Raw genomic sequence first — 20,426 nt, forward strand, 5'->3', positions numbered from 1 at the left:
TTAACTCATAACAGCTCATTCTCCAACGGAACTCACCTTTTTGTATATAAATAGTCAGTTTGGAATGATACTTCCTGGAAGAATCTTTATCATGATAACAATCTTAACTATCGTCATCTGTATCATAATGACTATCTTCCGTAGATTTTCAAGAAAGCGATTTTGTAAGAAGACTTTTCGAAAATTCTGTTATATTTATAAAAGTTGTATAAATGCCATTTAAAGCCTACTACAGAATGTTAGGCTTAACGTAAAGTTCCCGTAGCCTACTTAACGAACGCACTCGAGATGCGCACAGGTAGTTATTGTTAGTCGGTTATACGCATGCTTGATCTTTTTGGTGATTATAGACTTCAGTTCTTTATTATGACTTTATAAACTGTATTATGCGTTATTAGAGCCTAATGTTTGCTATGCATTTTATGGATATGAGTTTTTACTCTGTAAAAATCATCTTAGTGGATATAGGAGTTAAATAGGCTTAACGCAGTGATAACTGCATTGTAGGTCGGCTTGTTTAGATGTTTACAAGATTTAATGATGAAAGAAATCTGTGGTAATAGCAATAAAACGTATCCTAGAACGAACATTGTTAATCAATACTGGAAAATAAGTGAGAACTTTAACGATACTGGGCTTAAATTATGTGATAAGTAGGTGGCAAACCAAGTAGGAAAAACAATGAAATGCTGGTAAATCTACCTACACAACTCTATAAAATGTGCACCTAATTCTTGTTTATCTGTATAGGTTCATCGTGGTATTATTCTCATGAGTAAATAAAACACTATGGCAATAATGGCTAAAGTAACTAAAACAAACAACAATATAAACATTCCACAAATTAGGATTATCTATTGCAGTTTCAGTAAGGTGTTAAAATGCAATTTAGCCGTGAAAAAATGTGAAAAGTTAGTTAAGTGTTTGAGGTAATAAAATATCTGGAGAAAAATGACGTTATTCTTAAGTTACGTTGTGAGTTATGATGACGCCACCCTAAGGGCCCATTTACACTAGGACGATAACGATGGACGATCAATATAAGCATGCAGCAAAAGAAATTAGAAAGGTTTTTGTTCTAGAACTATAGGATAATCATTTATGCTGTCTTTGATAAAAATAATATTTTTAAAATTCCAATCAAATGACGTCATGATAAATAAAAACAATAACATCGTTGTATTGTCACGATATTATTGCTCTTACTAATCATGACGTCATTTGATTGGACGTGTTAAAATATCATTTTCATCAAAGGAAGCATAGATGGTTCTTCTATAGTTCTGGAATGAAAGTGTTTATATTTCTTTTGTTTTATGTATGAAAAATGCACATTTGTTTATTTATCGTCGATCGTTATCATCCTAGTGCAAATGGGCCTTAAAAGCACTGTAGACGTGGGCGGGGAGCGATTTTTTTTTTTTTTCGTACATAAGTTGGGGACCCCATCATGAAACGTCACAAAATAAACATGAATAATTCATCAGTTAAATGTTCTTGTTCCGTGTGCACCCAAGCGTATAGCATGCAACAAGAAGTGATTAAGTGCGGTACGATTCTAGGCCTATCTCCGCTGTGGTTGCCGCGTGCGATTTCATAATAGAATAGCGGAGTTTTGTGTGGATTGTCGAAATAATCAGCCTTTAGTTTATGGTGTTTTTAATATAGTTTATTACTAAAGAATTACGTGTTAAAATTATAGTTTCTATTGATACTATTAGGCCTAATTACTAGTCTCTAATCTAAACCCCTGTATATTCTATTAGTAGCTGTGTGGGTGTGTGTGACTTGTGTCTTTGGGCTATGTCCAATTACTACTTAGTTTAATGTTTTGCCTAGCTGTCGATTAGCCTCGACACATTTTGCATAGTGGACGTGTGTGTGAAGAAGAGTGCGCGAAGGCAATCACGTGAATTGACCTAGAATCCTAGGCCTATTATTGTAGAAAGAATCGTATCGCAGTTGTTGTTCCGTGTGCACCCAAGCGTTCTTGGACATAGCCCAAAGAAAGCTTAGACCCACAAGAATAAAGACTGTGTATAATTTGTGTACTGTATTTTTTTAATTCTGCTATCATTTATCAAACAATATGCAATGTACTCAAAGGAACTTTAAAAATGCGCGTATATGAACACATGAGATGGGAAGATTTGACCCACGAGAATAAAAAATGTATTTTTGTGTAATGTTTATTGTTTAATTTTGCTGACTTATTACTCGGATTGTGTCATACCAAAGATAGTGTAACTATTACCAAAGATAGTGTAACTATCTTTGGTCATACCTAACACACACACACGTCACACACATCCACACAGCTACTACTAGAATAGACATGGGTTTAGAGACTAATAATTAGGCCTAATAGTATTAATAGATTATTTCGACAATCCACACAAAACGCCGCTATTCTTCAACAGCGGAGATAGGCCTAGAATCGTACCGCACTTGTGTAATCACTTCTTGTTGCTATACGCTTGGGTGCACACGGAACAAGAAAATTTAACTGATGAATTATTCATGTTTTTTTTGTGACGTTTCATGAGGGGGTCCCCAACTTATGTACGAAAAAAAAAATCGCGGGCGGGGAGGGGAAGGGTGTGTGGGCTTATTTCAAGACGCTCATTCTGCTTCACCACTGTCGAAAAATTAATTGGGTTATTACCAATGCTGTTGCAAAGGTTTGTAATGTACAATATATTTTTAACCCCGGAACTACCCTTTAAAGCTTTAATTAATATTTTGTCAAATCTTCCACATGTTACGTCATCGCTTACATACTTTCCGGAATCATGTCCTATAAATTATGGCTTCACTTTGATCTATATACATCGGCATGATTTCTATTCCTACTCAATTAATCATTGTGTCTAATAATTAATCTGTAATGGTGTTATGGGTTGTTTTTGGCCTAATGAATTTGACATTAGCGTGCTCTTATGTTACCTCGTAAATTTTCATATAATTGTAACTGTAGTTTGGAGGTTGCTTAAATACTCCTACGTCTTGGGAATTTCCTCATACGTATTCACAGTCCTGTAACCCAACATTTGACAATGCTTGCTCAGTACCATAGGTAGATTACGAAATACAGCTTATCGTGTGTACCAAATTTACTTCCTGTATCATGAAAGGTTACGTTAAGATTAAGAGTTAAGGTTTATGAAACATAGGCTTCATATGCGACACACATCGTACTGTATCGTGTTATTTGCCTATGATTCCGGTCATTTTAGTATACGCTTCGCACCTCATAATCCTCGTTAAAAATTATTTTCTTTAGAGCGGTAACACCGTAATCCTTATCTATATATAAATTATGGTTAATTCTGACATAGGCGAGCACAATGCAAAAACTTCGGTACAAATCTCCGCCTTGGATACCTACCTTATCTATCCGAGATGTACCGCGAAACGTAGATTTGATAACATTAGTGTGCACGCCGACGCTATTGTTCCATATTTATATCTTAGGAAGATGTTATAAAGAGTTTTTTAACAACATTTATGATTTCAACATTGGATTTTCCTCTCAATTTCAATTCTTCCCGGTCAAAGTAATTTCCGGGTTTAAGATAAGTTCACCTTAGTTTCAAATATTTTCTCTCTTTTATACACAAGGGAGCAGTTAAAATAATAGATTTGACCCTAAAGGTGACTGGAAACAGGCACTTTCCATCAATCAATACAGTGTCCCTTTGGAAGACGAAAAAAAATTGGCCATTAATCATAGCCATTTCAGTTTTTTGTTTATTTTAAAACATACCACACGTGTGTGAAGGTACAGTAGTTAAATAATAGGAATTATACTGCAAATTAATAAAGATCAAATTAAATATACGCCATAAAGAATCAGAATATATTGTGGGGAATAGTATTATAAAATTACATAGGGAGATTTGATAAGACATTTTTCGAGTGAAATCCCGATAGCTGAGTTTTATCAGGGAAGAGTTAAATTAATGTAAATGTAATTTAACTCTTCCCTGGTTTTATTGAGTAAGCTTGCAGGAATAACTGTAGGCTATCTTCCTGTGTCCCGTTAGGACCGAGATGTCTGCCCATGTTGCAAGCCGTAATGTCTTCTTTCTTGGGCCCACTCTGTCACGGCAGTTAGTTTCAAAAGATGATTAAATTAAATAATGTATTAATAATTATTAGGATGGTATTCATTTGAATTGAGTAAGCTTGCAGGAATAACTGTAGGCTATCTTCCTGTGTCCCGTTAGGACCGAGATGTCTGCCCATGTTGCAAGCCGTAATGTCTTCTTTCTTGGGCCCACTCTGTCACGGCAGTTAGTTTCAAAAGAAGATTAAATTAAATAATGTATTAATAATTATTAGGATGGTATTCATTTGAATAAACGCCTCTCCAATAAAACATCACTTTGAATAATAACCCCCCCCCCCACCCCACAACCCAACTATCTAATAAACGTCCATCCACATATTTATAATAACACAATTATACTATTTGTAGTAGAATTCACCGCACTGTTATCATATTATTAGAACTAAAAAATTTAACATATATCCCTCGAATAAGCACCTCCCTCAAATGACCTCCGCCTCCCCAAAGGGCCCTACCAAACAATAAAAACTATACTTTAAAATGTTATTAATCATCTAAAACACTGTGAAACAAAGTAGTTCAGTTTTACGAATGTCAAGCATTTTCAATAATGGTAACCTACAGAAAATGTATAAGGAGAACATTATCATTCCGAGAACCATCGTCTACACTTCCTAGAGGGGGAGCGAGCGAAGCGAGCTCACCCTCTAGTAATTTACAATTACATTTACTGTTAATGTTAGGTTGTTGAAATGAAAGTCTGTCTAATTAGTTTATAATAACGTAATAGTGTATCATTATAAAATCATAATACCTCATTACATTCAAAGGTGGTTGGTAGTCATGTGATGTATGTGCAGGCGACACACACGAAGTCACCCGTTACGCGTTTTAATTTTCCCAGCATGCGTTTATTCAAGATGTTCTGTTTTATTCTTCTCTAATACGGAAGACAACCTTGCAACCAAAGCCGCATAATAATGTACATTTTTAGTGCTAACATAAATTAATAACTTTTCATTTATTTTTCAGAGCAGTCCAACGTGTCTTCTCAATGTGTCTTTCAACCGTAAACTGTAAATGTTGGGGAATACCTTTTAATTCGCAGATTTACCGGACTGAATTGCGCACAACGACGACTTTATTCTTCCCTAAAACGTGGTTCCCAATAAAGCTTGGTTCTCACTAGCGACGCAACATAACGCAACCTACGCAATGTAAGAAAATGCCCTTCCAATAATTTTGTTTTCCTCCACGTACCTGCATGATTACGCAATACATCACTTTGCGTCAATACGTCGCTGCGTTGCGTTCTAGTGGGAACCACCCTTAAAGCGTGGTTCCCACTAGCGACGCAATCACAAGCGAATAAGCCATCGCTTGTGATTGGTCAATTCACTTGCGTTGCGTTACGTCCTTGCGTTGCGTCGCTAGTGGAAAGAGGTAACGCATGGACGTAACGCAACGCAAAGTGATTTGACCGATCTCAAGCGATGGATTATTCGAACAGTCGCGATTAGTTAACCTGTTGCATTGCGTCTGTTTCCTTGCGTTGCGTCCTAGTGGGAACCAAGCTTTAAGCTTGCTAGTGAGAACCACGCTTAAAGTACAGGCAGTTGTGCAAACACTGGAAACGCGTTACGAACTCCATTGACCCCTATATTATAATTATGATTATCAGCTATAGTAGTCTAGATCAACTTCTTATTTCAATTATTTATATACGTAATATAAACCAAGATATTTCTAACTCGTAAGCACTTATTTTAAAAAGTCAATGACATTAGGTTTCGCACGTAGGCAGACGCGGTCAGGTAGGACTTTTGATCTTTATGAAGATGCGCGTTGTGAACGCATTTCTAATATGGCAAGCAAACACAACTACCTCTTTAATCAGAGTTGAAAATCCGTCCCTGAAAACTTACCATAAATACATTATGTAGTGTAGAACCAACAACATCATACCAGCAGTACGTAAATTTTCTAACATACCAAAATTAATTACAGGGAAAACTATAGCTTTAATTTCAATTTATAATATATTTTATTTGTTAGATAAATGCTATTAAAATATTATATTATAGATCGACGGGTATTAAATATATTAAATTATGCTTTTACAATTTTTAATTTTTATTAGTAGAAAAAACACATATTGCGCAAAAACTGGTGTTAATTTACTGACTTTTAAACCTTCTAATAAGTAATAATGTCAATATTAGTGAGCCCGTATACATTATGATTTATTTACTCAAATATATCGTATTAGTGTTGTAACGGCCCTTCAAAACACCTACTTAACGAAGCTAGCAACATTGTCTATTTTAGTAATAATTTCGCTAATAATTAACGCATTCTAATTAACGCGTTCGGAATGTTTAATCGTTCTTTACGGCTTAATTGAACTGCTTTTGATGATCTCCGACTGTGAAACACGTCATAAATTGTGTTACGAAGTTCGCATGACGCGTTTATATCGATAGTCTATTTTTTTTCATCCAAACATTTTCTGTAGAAGGAATCATTATTGTTGGTATAGTATGTCTTATCTGTGTATTACAATAGCTTAGTTGAATAGTCGTATAATGATATTAGTATTTCAATAAGATTTAGATTGTATCCACTCAATATAAGCAACTTATCATGGGCTTGTTTAAAAAGTAGGTCTATCAACATTCACTTTAAAGTTTATACGCGTGTATTTTGTTGGAAAATATTTATGTGCGCTAATAACAATTATTACGGAAAATTAGGCAAATGGGTTACCGTTATTGTTTAGGACCAAGTTTAAATAGGCCCTAAAATTAGCATACTTGTTAAATATGCTATTCTATTGGCACACTAGTTTCTGTTAAAAGAAATTTCGAGTTCAAGGTGTGCTGAGAAATTGAAATACAAAAGATAAGTCATTATGTTAAGTTCAACATATTTCGGCCGATTTCATCAAATGTATTTCACATTTATCTATAGTAGTATTCTAACCCTTGACCCAACCTTATATCATACAGGCACGACATGTGATATAGATGAAATATCAAATATTCATATGAGATCGGAGATAGATAGTATGTGGAGATACAGCACTGGGAATCGAGTTATTTTGTATGCCCTCGCCCCTACCATTCTCTATTTCAAAATCCTTGCCACTGATTCAAACCGTATAAAACACTCCCAAATGACCACTACCGCTTAGTGCCATCTTGAGGTAACGATACCTTTTAATTATATTTACCATCATTTAAGGTCCTATATGCTACACTCTAATTAAATGGCCACTTTCTTTTAATGGCTTTAAAATGTAGCCTGACACTTTATCTTGTGAATTCTATTCTGTTTTTGTCATAAAATATAAAAAATTAAAATGAAACGAATTTATAAAAGGTAGTGAAAACCACAAAAGAAAGATTTAGATGAATTAAGATGACAATCTAATAGTATTATAAGATGAATCAAAACGATGATGATGACGATACAACTGTACGAAGCATAATTTCTTACAATCAAGAATGACTTATTTAAAGACATTAGTGAACAAGATCGATTACTTTTACATTATCTTAACCACGGTGTACTTTTAATGCATAAATTAAATTAATATGTAATAAATAATATCTTGAAACAATGGGTACAGTGTTAACAGTTACTGTCGTTAAGCGATTATAAATAAATAAAATATTTCCGACTGCCGTGTTTCGTCCATTATAAAAATGTATACATACCTTCCATTAAACATAGATATAATACACATTAACGGTGTGTTAATCGGAAAGTATTAGATAATCTTAGTTTGAATCCGATAATTATTTATGAAACTCAAATACTGTCTACTAGGAGTCATGGAGTTGAGTGACCTGAGGTGATGACAGAGACGCCACAACCACAATGCTCTCCTCGGCCAAACAGTAGTTTTTTTATAGTCTTCTCGGATAAAGACATAAAGAAGACCAATGTGTACACATGACACTGTAATTTTAAAGTCAGTAGCCTACATTCGGAAAGGCGTATAGTATGAGGTTACCCCAGTGTAATAGTCCAGCTCTTTATCGGAGAGAGGAATGAGTGCCGTATGTTGGAAGTCTTGGATGGACCATTGGGGACGTTATAGGTAGCCTACTGCCCACATGTATATTCGAACATTATTTATTTTTTAACAGAAAAACCTTCACCAGTGAAGGCGCTATAAAACTACTAAATTATTATTGTAGCGATAAAAGGTAATTTCAATTAGAATTAATAAAAATAATTGATAACACAAGGTACTATTATTATCAATCATAGGCATGTGTAACTAGACTAATAGACTCTAAAGTTAATTAATGTTTTTTTTCAATAGATGAATGTGTTTGTATGTGATATGTTTCCACTGCATACGATTCTGTGTGAAGAGCTTTGATCTTCTTCCAATAGTGCTATATTAATTAATTCATTATGTGATAAGAAATAATTTTCAAATTACGATCAATCATGAATAGGAATAATGTAATGTTCCTAATGTAGCATTAACGTTAATTAATGTTCATTGTTTCAATGAATTAGGTTTAGGTTCCAGTGGAAAACAATGTTTAGACTGTTGATAAATTAATAATGACGGCTCATTTTTGCTTGACTGATCGTAATAAAGTACAGTTAACCATAAGTTAAGCATCTCATTTCGAAGGAGAACTTGGTGATGGGTAACTTTGAAATGTTGAAGAACATTAATCATGATTTTCGTACGAACGACTTTAGCTTCACTACAATTATGTACGTACAAGCAACACATGGGGTTCAAATGTCAGGATTTTTTCTAATGACAAATTACAACTCCACTCCCAAAGACTTGTAATAAGACTTTGTTTATGTAGAGCATCTTGTGTATATGTGAACAGGATTGCCACCTTTATGAATTCGCTTATGGTTATCCTTGACAATTTGCCTAAATATATAATTTTAAAAATAAAGTACATCCAGTTGCAATTAACACCAATAGCAGAGTTATTTAAATGTTAAATGTATTTACATTACTACAGAGAAAGAAGAAATGGTCACATAATGATAATGATGTACTATTTCATCTCCGCAAGTTCATTGTCATTGTTAGGGGCTTTCGATTTCCGACGACCGAGGACTGACGACCAACCAGTCGGTGCTTGTCGACCGTCGCATGGAAATTGAAAGCTCGGCGTCTTAATTACTTGATGTCGAAAACGTATAGACATATTACGTTTTAAATTTGATAATTATCAAAACTAGAGGCCTCGTCGAATTCAAGTGTGTTGTAAATTATCTAATTTTAATCTAAAATTAATTTCAAACTGTAAATCAGTCTCGATATACTCTATTTTAACAATATTTTGATTAATTTCTATCGTAAGAATTGTTATTTTCAATATAAGTTATTAGTTATAATAGCAGTGATATTAATTAAACGCAGAATTATAGGTGAAATTAAGTGAAATCTGTGAAAATATAGATAAGAGGTTACAGTTTTATTTTCAATATTTTAAAGTTAATTTATCTGAATACAGACAATTTATTAATTTATTATAAAATACCAAGCGAATTGGCCATTTGTAAAAAAAAGATTGAATGAGAAATTAAGACGCAAAACGGTTTTAAAAGGATTATTGATTGCAATATCGTGAACCTTAGTGAAAATACAAATTAGATATGGATCCGAATGTGAGATTTATAGAATGGAGTGGACATAGTGACCGGAATTTTTAATACACCATAAATTATGTTCCTCAATTATAAACCTGTCGATATAGTAGAAAACTTGACATTTTCTGTAGAATTTTGTTAGGTTTTCCCCTTGAACTGTTAATAAAAATATGCTTATATTTATGATGTGGTGTAAGATCTTTCCTGATCTTGTTCTTGTAACTTACTGGAGTTACATAGTCCCTGGCGCTATGAAGAGGGCAATACCTCTCTGGATATCGGTTTTGATTCCATCAAATCAATTTCAGTTGTCCTATCATCAGATACGACACGACGCTTCCTACATTTGTTTTTACCATTTTCCAAAAAAAATGTATTATAAGTTTTTTTTATTTTTGTTTAAATTAATTTTAATAATACAAGTAAGGATTTATCTCAAAATTATTTTTCTTTTTAATTTGAATTAAAATCCTATACAATGTACTAAAATCTAGCAAAAACATTGAACTTTTGCAACCGTTTTTGTTATTACTGTAATGATTATAAATATATTCAGCCAATTATTCTTTATTTACGACGTCAATGGAAACATTTAAAATGAACTTTTCTCATTTTTTAATTTTTTTCTGTTCTATTTTCAGCCCATATTTCCGTTACGGTAAAAGTGCAAACAATTAGAGTATTACCATATATTACCGATTTTAAACAAACACGTGCGTATTATAGTCACGTGTTCTATCTTAACCAATTACAACTGAAATCTACAACACAATAAAATAAGATAGAGGATTACTGTATATGAAACATTAGCGCAAACGGAATAATGGATTTCCATTAAAGACTTGTGATGTTGGCTAAATGTGTAGACAACCCGTGTTAGAATTGATTTAGGCTCATATGGGTTCTTGGCAATCACTTTTACATCCTAAAAATGCATACGTTTGACTGTGATTAGAACTTGGTACAGGTATTGGCGGCATGTCTGTGGGATATTCAATCACTTTACTAAACCCGGTGATACTTGCTTGTAATCGGTCATACGTTACAACGGCACGTTCGTGGTATGACGGTGATGATGTTGAGGAAATTAAAAAACTAATTACATTCATCAATCATAATTACTCTTTAAAAAAATTGATTGCGTAAGTTGCTTGTAGAAAGAGTGTGGTTCACACCTTAGTAGGTGTTAGTAAAGAGAAGAAAAAAAATGGTGTTAATAGTACTACATAGTAATAATAGGTTGCAATCTTATGCCGGCATATCCTGATTCGGCTTTTAAAGAATTTCTAGATAATCATGAGTCATGATGGTATGGACATGACACGATGATGTCATATCACTACCATATTTGGGTATATCACTACCATATTTAGGCACATCACACATTTTTGTCAAACTAGTTTGATAGTTTAGACAGAGCTAAATAAACAAATAAAATAGTTTGGTGGTCAAACAAGTTATGCACACCTAACAATGCATCTACCTTAGCCTAACAATTTATCTACCTTAGTCTAAAAATTCATCTACCTCAGCCTAACAATTTATCTACCTTAGCCTAACAATTCATCTACCTTAGCCTAACAATTTATCTACCTTAGCCTAACAATTCATCTACCTTAGCCTAACAATTCCTTAACCTAACAATTCATCTACCTTAGCCTAACAATTCCTTAGCCTAACAATTCATCTACCTTAGCCTAATAATTCATCTACCTGAATAGGCCTTAGAGTAATGTAACACTTTGTGAGGTATTTTAGGTGTTTTATATGTATATTAGGCCTACTTTTATTCGACTTACCTACAACTTAAGAACAAATCTGTAAAATTTGATTTAAATATTATTTTAAATTGATACTACTTCAATCACTTAAATCGAACTTGTTGGTGCTTTAATTGATTTATATGGTAGGTCTGCATTTAAGAATTGGCGATTTTAAATAAGGATGATTACACATTAATTGTTGGTTAAAATATGTTTGAGTCGCTACAAAGAAGTTTCTGACAATGTAATCTTCATCCAGACATGTATTAATTGTTTATTTACAATTAATATTTTCTGCGTTTGAACCTTTTACGGGTTGTTAATATTATCGTGAATAATTACAAAAAAAGTGCTACTTATACCTAAAAGAGCAGCTTCCTCTCGATAGTTATTGTTTTTTAAGTGCGCCACCAATCGTGTTGACGTCCAATTCAAATTGTTATGACACGTCAGGTTTTTTTCTTTTGCGAATATTAAGTCGAATCAGTCCGTCTAGAACCTAGCTCTATGCTAAGAGATACCAGAGTCATATATTTAAATTCTTTGACACAAAATGGCCTTTAATCCATTCAATGTCGTAAATCTTCAAATACGGTATAGACATACACTGGGAGACATGTTATGGGACGCCCTCTCCAAAATGGTTTCAGAAATAGCCGGTTATAAATCTTAGATAATTGTATGTCTCTTATGTTTTCGGATCCACATAGATTATTATCTATTACATTATATAAGCCTAATTATATGTTTTAGAATATATTGTTTCTTTTCTTTTTATTCAGATGACGACTAATAGGAATGTAATCTTACTGATGGTATCATTAGGCGCCTTACTCCCTGTAATATGCGTTCATGCAATGCTGGACGAACGAGAATTTGATTTACATGAGCTTAAAGATAGTTCCTGGTATAACGCTTTACGGACAGAGCTTACGGAGCGGGCACTCGACTTGATATTTGAATCGGAACTCGCCGCTGAAGCCGCCGAAACGGACGGAGAAATCGCCAAACAGCTTAGCCAGAAGAGATCCGGATCACGGGCTCACCGAAGAAACATTCCCCCGTATGGTAGTGTGAGATCACGACCACCAAGAACATTCAACCTGGACATTTAAGTTTAATTCGGGCATTTTGTTTGGTTAACTAGATGAAGGGTTGGACTTGTACCTTAGTCAGTGGTTTATGATAGTTTAAGATAATTGATAGTTTTGCCTTAGTTGATCAACATCACTTTTCTAATAAAGTTTTATTTGAATCCAATTTAAAAAATATACATAATAATAATAATAATAATAATAATAATAATAATAATAATAATTATACAAAAGATATTAAATATTAATATACAAAAGAGGCTGAACTTTAATAACTTATATGGCGTTATGGTTATATTGCAATAGAATTGATGTGAGATTGTTATCAACTACATTTTAAATGTCATACCGTTCATTTAATCCATTATATCAAAAGTATTATTATTATTATTTAGAACTAAGTATAAAAGCTTTTTGAATATATCTAACAAATTGAACTACAATTATTAGTAGTAAACCTTATCATTGAATAGTTATTCATATTCTGGTAAATATATCAAAATACTTATAACCTTGAATTCGCCTTAATAAAGCATAGTGGTATACATTTTATTAGAAATATTATTAAATTGTAAATTTATATTTCGTTTGTGTTTTACGTACCCATCGAACATTTATTGTGTTTTTCCGTTTTTGGTGTGGTGGTTAGCAGAGACCTTGCTATGACAGGATCGAACAAGAGACCCGGCAAACAAACTGCAGTCCCCACGATTACGGTTGTCGTATTCTAGACGTACGGTGTTGTTTCGTAGATTTGAAATGTAAATAAGTAGATAGTAATGTTACATAAAGATTTAATTGATGTTGCTTTTTAAATGATGTAATAAATCTTCATCATTCTTAAATACTGTTGTAAATTTTATTTGTTACATTCGTCTATTATGTTATCACTAGGTACATATTTACTATCAATACCATAATGCTATTTAATGCAATCATAAAAGGAAATGATCAAACAATGTACAAATAAATTAAGCTCGCAAAAAATTTTTTCCTGCATAAACTTAACGAAATACAAAGAGCAATAATTCGACCCATATGAAGATAACTTTTGCAACTAAACTTGTTACCAACGTTTTTGTGACGTCACCAATGTATTGCATTTTCTGAAATTCAATAGGCCGGTCGGTAATAAAAGAAAGTAAGGTAAAAGTAACTTTAAAATCAGGTTAGATGGGACAATTGGTCGCAAATGGCAAAACGACTTATAACTATAGGAAAGAATTGCTGATTGCCGTTTGACAGGTTTAAATTTTGCTATAGTTTGATTATTGTATTTTCTACTATCATGGGAAAGGTGTAGAATTACTATGAACTACATTAGTATACGTTTATATAATACATTGACGTGTATTTCTTTGGAAGCATAACGAAATAAAAAGAATAAATATGAATTTAATCTAAGCTGATTCATCTTATCTGTTTAACTCACCACATAATTTATCAAAAAGAAAAGAGATTTTGTTGGTTTAACTCTGACGCCTAATCGGGTTTGAACTTACACATGACATCTTCAAACGTCATCCACAATTTGAGAGAAAATACGTCTGTTGTCATAAAAATCAAAATTCCAGATTTCTTAATTATCTTTCATCTTAATGGCATAGTTCATCAATTTTATATCTTACATAAAATATACATAAGTTAATTTAAAAGTCCTGGGGCTAAGAATCTCCTTATAAATAATTCTTTATTAATTTATTTCATCAGGAAATCTTTTGAATAATATTGTATCTATTGTTTTAGGACATTTACATTACAGGTTTTATTTCCCCATTGACTTATCACTTTATTACAAAACAGTACAATACACTTTATAAAAACCGAGATATTCTTAAACTAATTATACGATACGAACACTCCTGTCATGCTCATTGTTATGTAAAATAGATAATTTAGGCTAAGCTATACTTCAATTTCAATACGAGGTTACCTACATTTAATTTTATATTCACAACAGAAATTATCTAACTGCTTGTACTTTAGTAATATTTGTTTCTACATTAAGATGTTTTCTATTTTTAATAGGCCTGCATATGTGTTGCTTTTGTAAATTTGTATGAACTTTTACAGATTGAGAATGCCAGAGTCATTGGTCATCCAGGCTCTAAAACCCACAAGTCCAAGTACGGCTTAACTCTTATTTTTAGAACACTGCTGTTGTTTGTTTTATACTACAGTCTAATCCTTAAACCACCTTAAAAAATGGTGTACTTCTAAAATCACAAGGTTGTTTTAATAAACACAATGAACAACGGATTTCTTATAGATTCGTTAAACCTAATATATATCTGCGGTATAATATCATTACCTTTTACTTAATCTATTCTAAGTCATATTTCTATATATTAATCTTTCCTTTTAAAGTAAAACCCACAGTAAGGTTATAATAACCTTTGATTCGTCTATAGTACTAAGATATATGAAGATCGAAATCCGGGAACGTATAGGCCTAGATACATACATTGTTATTAATGTTGTTTAGACATCAAAACTAAACCACAAGCACTTGTCAGTTGCATATCCTACTTTTCCATTATTAAACGAATTTTCTAAAACAGCGTATTATTTGGCAGTATAGTATTTATAAAACGTATACTTCTTTGTAAACGAATTTTTAAATTCAATTTGAGTGTTGATTTAAAAATCAACACTCAAATTGAATTTCACAAATGAGAATTATAAAAAACATTCTGGTAATCACTGGTAATTATAATTGATTAATAACGTTTAATAATTAATAGAAAAGTTGAAAAATGTGTCTATAAAGATTTTGCTCTCAAGTATCATACGTATGAAATGTCATGTTTGTCAAAATATATACCTCTTTCTAATATTAGGTCGAACACAGTTTGAACCGAAATCAGTGACAGAGGCAATAGTAAACACACAAATGCATGTCATAGACCTAAATTTCGAGAAATAAAGTGAAACAGATAAAACACAAACTCCAGAATATAACTTTTCTTGTTGTAAAGAAAGGTGGATGAGGATTAAATTCTTCTTAATGTTGATATCTGTTTTAACACGCGGTTCTAACTTGACAGTCGTAGACAAAAAGTCTCGAGATAAATAAAATATTCTAAAAAAATCCAAAATTGCTAGTCCTATTTAGGCTTATCACTTAACATTGGAATTCTAATTATAACTATCTTCCATTTTAATGGCATAGTTCATCAATTTATATCTTGCATACAATCTAAATTAATCCCGAGGAAAAACAAATTCTTTAATCCTTACAATTAATTTTATCAGTCTTTTCAAATTAAAACCTTTACTGTTGTTGACAGTAATATGATAACCTAAAGCGTAGTTTCCTATCGTCATCAAAACTAGTTATTTTGCCTTGTTACATGGAAATTATTACTTTATTTTAGAAATGGAGATTGAATAATAACATATTTTTGGAAAATGTCATTTCTACGCACATTAAGTTGCAATCATTCTTCATTTACAGAATAGAAAAAAACCTATTGAACAGAGGATTTTGAGTTTGGAGGGATTTGTGACCCATGGCCTTAAAATGGTGAATTGAAGCGCTTAAGCTTATTTTTTTTGCGTTGTACTTTGTTTTAGTGATGCACCTTTTGAAACCGCATAGCTTTTCTAACTAGTTAGGAGCCCTGTCCTTGGTATTGCGGCAGCGACAGAATATATATGATTCATACGAAACAAGGTAAATGCCGCAGTACGAGTTGTCCTTAACTTTTTCAAAAGGCAAACGTAACTAAACGATGTGTTACTCAAGAAAGGTCGTTGTACAGATCCTACTTGTTCATACATTTTTCGTAGATATTAAGTTATATTATTAGGAAAAGTATGTATCAAACCACAATCAAGCAACTGAAACGCAATATTAACGTCACAAGATAAACGATCGTATAATACCATATATATATTACGTTGTACCAATAAAAAAAGAATACTTGGAACAAATTCTGTTTTGACAATATCGTGGTCACAGGTGCATAAAGGGGCAAGTTTTCTAAGACCCGGAATGTTTTCAGAATATCTTACTGGTCGTGGTGACCGTTTAGTTGAATCACTATTTCCACGAAAAAAAGAGAATTCCGTCTAGTAAAGCATTTTGTTAACCTGCCAAAGGTGTTTATTTACCGGTAGGCCTATTGTTATTCATTTTGTCATTAAATCTCTTCGTCACGCATTATCGAATCCGTTAGTCACACTTTTGAATGCAACGTATAGAGGGAAATCCATACCACCAAGGATAGTATAATACACACCTCACGCCCCTGCAGAACCGTCGTAACAATATTATAATAAAGTGAGTCATATTCAGATGTAACTGTTGACTGACCATGGTGACTTTTGTTTGTGGTTGTTTGTATTCAGCTCTACGGTTAACGACCACGGTGTATAGGTTTTTACCTTATATGGAATTGTGAATCCCAAATCCTATATCACCCACTTACACTCATCACTTGTTGTGTATCAATTGTTTATCTGTTGCAAAGGTGAACTTATTGATCTAGATAGAATTACGTAACTATTATATTGTATATTTATACAGATATTTGACTGTATAGTTACTATTTATAAGCACTATTTAGGCCCAACAAGCGTTGTTTTATAGATTAATTTTAATCAATATACATTTTGTTATCCTACCCTAATTTTAATTCAACGAATTTATTTTATACTTCAACCGATATATATAATAACGGATAAGGATAAGGACTTCTCGGATAAGGACTATAAACCGTAGGTCCAGTGTACACAGATATAACCTGTGTGCACTTTAAAGAACCCAGTTCATTATTCGAAAAAGAGTAGGGGGTTACCCCGGTGAACTGGTTCACACAATAGCCCCTGTATCAGGGGGTTACCACCTATCTGATAGGACAGTGATTAATTCACTATTGGTATTCCTTGGCCACATTGCCTAAAGACATAAAATAAAATATAAATCACTTTGATAAACGTGTGTATATTCTAGTCATACATAAGCAATTAATATAATCTGTTGAATTATTCCTATTAAAAGTAGTACATTTATGGAGTGAATATTATTTTGGCAGTGAAAGTGGGTCAACGTATTGCAATTGCCATAATATATATTAAAAATTAGTATTTATTGCGAATACACTATCTGAAATAAGAAGATTAAAACGGTTTAACCTTTAAAATATTTCAATAATTATTAATTTAAAAACTATTATTGATCTGTCTGAATCTTAGGGATTTTGTGCGTGAATTATTTGAATACTCTTTTTATTATAATAATTATGAATAGTTCAGTTATGCCTATACTTGTTTTACAATATTTCTGGTCTATCAAGGTAGGTCTATCGAATTTGAAATGAGAGCATACACTTGCACTGCTAATTTCAGTAGTGTTTTTTAAGACACTCCTCCTAAACCAACCCCCATATTGACAAATCCAAGACATGGCTAACTGACCAGTAACACGCCTACATAAATAATTTTACTTTCAGTTTTAACTATAATCTAATCTAATTTTTCAATTTGACCACACACTTAATCTATACACTGTCCAGTCTGTCTATTTTAAGAATAACTCCATTTATAATAAAGATACGGTAGGCATACCTTTTAAAAAGTGCATGTTATATTACAGTACAATTTTATCTTTGTCTTTTTCAAGGCTGTTTTTTACTTTTAATAAATGCCACGCGATTTTAGATTTCGAAATAACTATATAACACTGTTTATTTAATTCTTTAACAATACTCCACGATTCCCATAACGCTATAGGTGTTGGTGCCACAATACTATGTTAGTCCTGCCCAAAGGTGTCTCATTTGAATAGTTGAGTAGGCCTACAATAATAATGTTTTCTAGATTTAATAAATACTAAATAGGGCTTATATGACGCATTATAGAAAGCCTCAATGTTCTTAACAAGAGAAATAAAAAGCGGAAAAATTAAGAGTAAAAAGAGATAAAAGGCGAGTTTTCAAAGCAGCCTTAAAATAAGCGATAGAAGTAGCCTGACGGATAGGCTAGAGATTGGTAAACCGTTCCAAAGAGACAGAGACCCAAGAAAAAGAACGAAAACAATATTTAATAAATGCTTCCAGTGATTATCTATTTTAAATGTTCATATTTCGTATTGCATTATGTAGAGGAATTCTTTTTTTTTTAAACAATGGTACCACCTCCTGTCTTCTCGACGTCAGAGAGGAATGTTCCTTTCACTTAGTCAGAAATTCCTTCCTACAGTAATTACGGCAAGTTTAACAAAAAATCAGATCATCGGTTATTCCTGCTGCCAACTTTATTTGAACCGTTTCAATTATTTTATCCATGCTAAACATAGAAACTCCTAATGTAATCAATAAAACTTTGTTGAATAAATGACCTCACTAGTCAAATACTTATATAACTTTTTTTTTAAGAGGTACCGTAACGATTTCCCAGGTAACAATACAAACGCAGATACTCGTCCATGAGTTCGTCATCGTTATTGTCATTTTTAAACATACGCTTAAAATAGAACATGATTTGTAATCAATTGTGAGACAGAACATCATTCTTCTTTCTCGGCAACGACAACTAAACCCCATAAACTTTTATTTGCAGCAAATACAATATAATGCATTGCATTTTGTAACATTAAGTAATAGATCCGAATCATAAGCTTAACAATTAAATTGTCATACTTTAAATAAAGATTAGCATATAAATATGTATTTTTTAATATACAGTTGGCATATGCACGATACAAAAAATATATATAGATATTATACATTTTGTTCATAACGGAAAAAATAACAATCTAGTACCAAATATGGTGATTCAATGCACCTGATTCGTGGATTACCTCATTCACCGGCAGTAAAACACAACTGGTCACATCTCAGGTTTAATATATTCCCAGGTAATACACAGATCATATAATCGTTCCTAGATCGCATGTCGTCAATGATGTAATTTCAAAAACTTTTTAAATAGAATGCTTAATCATTGTGGATATTTTAATCTGCTGGTCATTTATTCAAATTTACTCAGCCAATTTAAATATACTTTGCCCCATTGCCTATGCTCAATTGTTTCAGAAAAGCAAACCCAGTGCTCTTTGTTCTAGTGCAGCGATAAATAATTCAGGGTAGCGGTAAAGTACGGTAGCATTTATTTGAGGTGACATCATTATGACACATGTTGCTGTTGGGTCTTGGTTCTAGACGGTACAGTGAGTTAATAGGCCTATCCACTTCAGAGAACAAGAGGAAAGGTGGTTATGACAGCAGGTGGAACCTGACGTTCGTTGTGTGGATATTTTTTTGATAACATATTTAGGCAAAATGTCCATCAGTCATTCACTTCTTGGCAGTAATGTTTTTATTTATTTATTGCGCTATATTGTAATACATTAACGTTTCCAAAGCAATAGCTCTAACATGAACTTGTTTAAAAATCTAAAAGTTAAAATCACATGTAAACTGAACAAAAAGCTGCTCTATAAAGTCTTAAACACATCTTTTGGATTGGAAACATGACCGACCATTAACCATGAAAGAATTACCTTTGAATTCCTTTATGCTTTAACTTATAGGCCTACCTTGTTTTAATAATAATTAACGTTCAACAACATCTAGTTTTACCCCGTTTTGTGCATGATTATTAACCAATCATGCTCAACAGTTAGTAAAATATTCCTATAAACTAAATAATGTTCTTGCTTGGTAAATATATTAATATCTTTAACAATTAAAAACAAATATCTCGCCGAATTTCAGTGGAAGGAATACAGGTAGTACGTGGTTGAATAAATAAAATAAAAATACAACCGGATTTCGTTTCCTATTTTAAAACCACACGATCGTGTTTATTGCCCTTCAATAGCATTATTATTATTATTATTAATATTTG

Source organism: Antedon mediterranea, chromosome 4, assembly GCF_964355755.1.
Source record: "Antedon mediterranea chromosome 4, ecAntMedi1.1, whole genome shotgun sequence".
Taxonomy (NCBI): domain Eukaryota; kingdom Metazoa; phylum Echinodermata; class Crinoidea; order Comatulida; family Antedonidae; genus Antedon; species Antedon mediterranea.